This window comes from Rutidosis leptorrhynchoides, chromosome 10 (genome assembly GCF_046630445.1).
Source record: "Rutidosis leptorrhynchoides isolate AG116_Rl617_1_P2 chromosome 10, CSIRO_AGI_Rlap_v1, whole genome shotgun sequence".
Classification (NCBI taxonomy): domain Eukaryota; kingdom Viridiplantae; phylum Streptophyta; class Magnoliopsida; order Asterales; family Asteraceae; genus Rutidosis; species Rutidosis leptorrhynchoides.
This window is the reverse complement of record NC_092342.1, coordinates 129,815,788-129,822,500: the sequence shown is the minus strand read 5'-3', so window position 1 is coordinate 129,822,500 and position 6,713 is coordinate 129,815,788. Positions and strand designations below refer to the sequence as shown.

The 6,713-nt window shown below is 29.3% G+C and overlaps 1 long non-coding RNA gene across 1 annotated transcript in view; it reads right to left on the bottom strand.

Moving 5' to 3' along the window:
- The window catches only part of LOC139871990 (uncharacterized), an 8,514-nt gene extending 4,601 nt beyond the window's left edge, over positions 1-3,913 (bottom strand). Inside the window, exons 1-2 of the long non-coding RNA XR_011766826.1 lie at positions 3,843-3,913; positions 3,613-3,660 (exon numbers count right to left, since the gene is read on the bottom strand). This is a non-coding gene — a long non-coding RNA (uncharacterized lncRNA). The remainder of the gene's footprint in view (positions 1-3,612; positions 3,661-3,842) is intronic.
- Between the last annotated feature and the right edge of the window lie 2,800 nt (positions 3,914-6,713).

Genomic DNA, 6,713 nt, shown 5'->3' with positions numbered 1-6,713 from the left:
ATCAATAAAGGTTTAAAAAGCTTTACGTAGATTATCAAATAATGATAATCTAAAATATCCTGTTTACACACGACCATTACATAATGGTTTACAATACAAATATGTTACAACAAAATAAGTTTCTTGAATACAGTTTTTACACAATATCATACAAGCATGGACTCCAAATCTCGTCCTTATTTAAGTATGCGACAGCGGAAGCTCTTAATAATCACCTGAGAATAAACATGCTTAAAACGTCAACAAAAATGTTGGTGAGTTATAGGTTTAACCTATATATATCAAATCATAATAATAGACCACAAGATTTCATATTTCAATACACATCCCATACATAGAGATAAAAATCATTCATATGGTGAACACCTGGTAACCGACATTAACAAGATGCATGTATAAAAATATCCCCATCATTCCGGGACACCCTTCGGATATGATATAAATTTCGAAGTACTAAAGCATCCGGTACTTTGGATGGGGTTTGTTAGTCCCAATAGATCTATCTTTAGGATTCGCGTCAATTAGGGTGTCTGTTCCCTAATTCTTAGATTACCAGACTTAATAAAAAGGGGCATATTCGATTTCGATAATTCAACCATAGAATGTAGTTTGACGTACTCGTGTCTATTTTGTAAATCATTTATAAAACCTGCATGTATTCTCATCTCAAAAATATTAGATTTTAAAAGTGGGACTATAACTCACTTTCGCAGATTTTTACTTCGTCGGGAAGTAAGACTTGGCCACTGGTCGATTCACGAACCTATAACAAATATGTACATATATATCAAAGTATGTTCAAAATATATTTACACCACTTTTAATACATTTTGATGTTTTAAGTTTATTAAGTCAGCTGTCCTCGTTAGTAACCTACAACTAGTTGTCCACAGTTAGATGTACAGAAATAAATCGATATATATTATCTTGAATCAATCCACGACCCAGTGTATACATATCTCAGTATTGATCACAACTCAAACTATATATATTTTGGAATCAACCTCAACCCTGTATAGCTAACTCCAACATTCACATATAGAGTGTCTATGGTTGTTCCGAAATATATATAGATGTGTCGACATGATAGGTCGAAACATTGTATACGTGTCTATGGTATCTCAAGATTACATAATATACAATACAAGTTGATTAAGTTATGGTTGGAATAGATTTGTTACCAATTTTCACGTAGCTAAAATGAGAAAAATTATCCAATCTTGTTTTCCCCATAACTTCTTCATTTTAAATCCGTTTTGAGTGAATCAAATTGCTATGGTTTCATATTGAACTCTATTTTATGAATCTAAACAGAAAAAATATAGGTTTATAGTTGGAAATATAAGTTACAAGTCGTTTTTGTAAAGGTAGTCATTTCAGTCGAAAGAACGACGTCTAGATGACCATTTTAGAAAACATACTTCCACTTTGAGTTTAACCATAATTTTTGGATATAGTTTCATGTTCATAATAAAAATCATTTTCCCAGAATAACAACTTTTAAATCAAAGTTTATCATAGTTTTTAATTAACTAACCCAAAACAGCTCGCGGTGTTACTACGACGGCGTAAATCCGGTTTTACGGTGTTTTTCGTGTTTCTAGGTTTTAAATCATTAAGTTAGCATATCATATAGATATAGAACATGTGTTTAGTTGATTTTAAAAGTCAAGTTAGAAGGATTAACTTTTATTTGCGAACAAGTTTAGAATTAACTAAACTATGTTCTAGTGATTACAAGTTTAAACCTTCGAATAAGATAGCTTTATATGTATGAATCGAATGATGTTATGAACATCATTACTACCTTAAGTTCCTTGGATAAACCTACTGGAAAAGAGAAAAATGGATCTAGCTTCAACGGATCCTTGGATGGCTCGAAGTTCTTGAAGCAGAATCATGACACGAAAACAAGTTCAAGTAAGATCATCACTTGAAATAAGATTGTTATAGTTATAGAAATTGAACCAAAGTTTGAATATGATTTTTACCTTGTATTAGAATGATAACCTACTTTAAGAAACAAAGATTTCTTGAGGTTGGATGATCACCTTACAAGATTGGAAGTGAGCTGGCAAACTTGAAAGTATTCTTGATTTTATGTAACTAGAACTTGTAGAATTTATGAAGAACACTTAGAACTTGAAGATAGAACTTGAGAGAGATTAATTAGATGAATAAAATTGAAGAATGAAAGTGTTTGTAGGTGTTTTTGGTCGTTGTTGTATGGATTAGATATAAAGGATATGTAATTTTGTTTTCATTTAAATAAGTCATGAATGATTACTCATATTTTTGTAATTTTATGAGATATTTCATGCTAGTTGCCAAATGATGGTTCCCACATATGTTAGGTGACTCACATGGGCTGCTAAGAGCTGATCATTGGAGTGTATATACCAATAGTACATACATCTAAAAGCTGTGTATTGTACGAGTACGAATACGGGTGCATACGAGTAGAATTGTTGATGAAACTGAACGAGGATGTAATTGTAAGCATTTTTGTTAAGTAGAAGTATTTTGATAAGTGTATTGAAGTCTTTCAAAAGCGAATAAATACATATTAAAACACTACATGTATATACATTTTAACTGAGTCGTTAAGTCATCGTTAGTCGTTACATGTAAGTGTTGTTTTGAAACCTTTAGGTTAACGATCTTGTTAAATGTTGTTAACCCAATGTTTATAATATCAAATGAGATTTTAAATTATTATATTATCATGATATTATCATGTATGAATATCTCTTAATATGATATATATACATTAAATGTCTTTACAACGATAATCGTTACATATATGTCTCGTTTAAAAATCATTAAGTTAGTAGTCTTGTTTTTACATATGTAGTTCATTGTTAATATACTTAATGATATGTTTACTTATCATAGTATCATGTTAACTATATATATATCCATATAAATGTCATCATATAGTTTTTACAAGTTTTAACGTTCGTGAATCACCGGTCAACTTGGGTGGTCAGTTGTCTATATGAAACATATTTCAATTAATCAAGTCTTAATAAGTTTGATTGCTTAACATGTTGGAAACACTTAATCATGTAAATAACAATTTCATTTAATATATATATATATATATATATATATATATATATATATATATATATATATATATATATATATATATATATATATATATATATAAACATGAAAAAGTTCGGGTCACTACAGTCAACTCATGTACATCTTTTTAATCCTTTTTTCTTGTAGTCCTGTTAAAGAATAAGTATATTATTAAAAAAAATTATAATTCGTAAGCATTTGATTACACACATTTACTCAACTTAGTTCTAACCTACAACAGCAGCCAAGTATCTCATGGCCCCCTTCATGTTTGGTCTAACCTACATAATAATCATCATATTGAACTAAATAACTTAGAAAAAAAAAATATAAATTCTCATGGTTTCATCTATTTCTCCAACTTCATTAAATAAACTCTCATATATTCTCATGGTTTCAACTGATCAATTTTGTCAAAGAAACTCATTCCTAAATCAAACAAACCATTCTTAAATCATTTCATTTTTAAATCAAACACATTCACAGCCAATAATCACAATTAAAAACAAAAGAAACCCTAACCTTCATTCTTATAGATTGCCTCGAACGTTCAATCATTCATCAGACACACTGCAACCATGACGGAACAAAAAAACGATTAAACTACTATTAGTATTTGTAGAGCAATTGTGAACTAAGCGAATAAAACCCTAACCAATAGCTTCAGAAACAATACCATCAACACATATAGAGAGAATTCAGTCAAGAAAAACCATTCTAAAATAATCGAAAAAAAAATGACAACGACAAACCTGAAAGTAAACACAAACAACCGACTTTTAAAGGCTAAATTTGTGAAGAATAAACATTCGTAAAGGCCAAATTTGTGAAGAATAAACATTCGAATCAAATGCAAAAAACTTATACTGTCATACCCCCAAATAGGGCCGGGAAAATATGACTTCACAATATCACAACACAAGTTTGTATAAACGAGAACGACTCTAAATGAGACGTTTTAATAAAACCAATGTATTTTAAGCAGCGAAAAGTATTAAGTCATTACAAATGACTTCTTACAATTTAAATGTAATCTAAAATGTTTAAATGCAATAATATAAATGTAAAAATGCGGACTCTAATAGCAGCAATGTCCAAATAGCAAATAATCTTTAGCAATCTTCACCTGAGACAAAACATGCTTAAAGTGTCAACCAAAAATGGTTGAATGAACAACATAGGCTTAATAATCATAATAATTTTTTAGCCCACAAGATTTAGTTAAAAAATTTAATCAGTTCGTTAGTAGTGCTGAGGTGTATGATATCGAAACTAAACAAGTTACCTCGTGATCACTTTATTCGTTCGTGTCGTTAAATCATTATTATGTATCCATTGACCAATGGTCATCCGGATAGAGACGTCACTCTCAATAGCGCTACCCACAACAATTAAGCTTGCCAAAATTCTAGCAACTAACGATATCATAGCAGGAATTAAGCATGAAACAAAGCATGTCATAGCACAGTTTGAACTAATCAAAATAAAGTTTTCGTGTACTTGTGTCTAAGCATAAAACAGTTTGAAAGCAAGCATGTGTCTCACCCCAAAAGTTCAAAATAAGTATATAAAGCAAGTTAAAAAGTGGGGCTATGAAGTTCACCTTAGTAGCAAGCAAGTAATTCCACGCAAGTAGTATGAACGGAGTATGTAAACGGAGATCTCAACCTAGAGATATAACCATGGATTAGTTAATGTCTAGTGGACATAAAGTTTGTTTATTAATATAGCAAACTATATTAACAGTGACAATTTTCGATAAAAGTTCCTATTTCTCAAAAGTTTCTATTTTTGGAAACCTACTATTTATGGAAAGCTTCCACTTATAGTAAGCTTCTAGTTTAAGAAGTTCGGGTTATAATTCTTAACAAAGATGTTGTACAATCTCGCTCAAACTTCGTTGCTAACATGCAAGTCACTCTAATGATCTATTGTTACCGAGAGGCCCAGTATCTCTTGACCAGAATCTAAGTCTTGGCATTCGAGATCCACAAGCGTGTCCCATAATGGCAACAAGGATCACCCTAGGCCATAAGTAGCGGTGATATTTGTAGTCTTTGTACGCTATCTCTAATTATAACCTTCACGTTAGGTGTATGCACATAACAAGTTATTAATGTATTTATTAAATATATATATATAAGGGATAATATACTTAGTGTAATTAAGTGTTACTATTTAGTTAGGTGTATAAGTTATACTAATAATAGTATTATTCTTTAATTAATCAACTATTATGTTATCTTATCATTATGTGTTACATATATTAATATACACCTATGTAATACATATATATATTCTTTATTTATGATCATACATGTTCATCACTATATAGTATATATATATTAGGTATATGTGTTACATATATATAAGTGTAAGATGATACATATATATATATATATATATATATATATATATATATATATATATATATATATACACACACACACACTTATTACATTTCTTATTATGTTTACTAACCTTATATAACTTACACAATACACATTCATACATACATACATACACACACACGTACATATACATACATATATGCACATACATATATACGTATGTATATATCTAAATATATACACAAGCATATACCTACCTATATATATGTACATACATACGTATGCATGCATGTACATCATGATCATTATACTTTACTAATCCATAAAAATGATAACCTTTTTTTATCATAAACTTAACCTAATAACATTAGTCATTATCACATAAAATCATAACTTTTTAACATTCTTATTAACTTATTCATTATACTTGTAATTCATCATACATTATTTACTATCATAATCATAATCTAATTTCATTCTTTATTCATTAATCTTTAATATCCAACATCAAGATCATAATCTTTCATTATCCTTCTTAACCTTATTAACATACTTAATCTCATTAATCATAATAACTAATCATACTTTCAACTTATTCATTAATCATCTAACTTATTCATAATCTTTTAAGTTTTACAATCTTTAATCTCATTAATCACATTCATGACTAGTTTATTAATCACTAACCATATTCTTTCATGCACAAAACTTATAATCATATATCATTAACCATTATCTATTTTACTTGTTCTTATAAACATAATTATAATCTATCTTTATAACTTATTCATAATCATAATCATAATCAAAATTCATACTTGATTATATTACTTATAACATAATAAAAAGTAATAGATTAAAAGAAAGTTTGAGCTAGGGTTTTTAGTATACCTTTAGAGGTTAAGATCAAGAATATGATGATGATGGTGATGCGAGACAGAAAACAGAAACCAGTGGCAGCAGCAACGACGACCCACTTGAGGGGTTTCGGGGCTGTTTTGGTTCGACAACACAGCAGCAACACAGCATCAACAATGGATGATTTGTAGGCTGTTTTAAAGGCGAAACAGAAGCTGGACAGGAGTTGTAACAGCGGCAAGATGTGTAGTGACCTGAACTTTTTCATATTTATATATATATTAAATGAAATTGTTATTTACATAATTAAGTGTTTCCAACATGTTAAGAAATCAAACTTGTTAAGACCTGATTAATTGAAATAGGTTTCATATAGAAAATTGACCACCCAACACTACAAGAAAAATGAGTTTA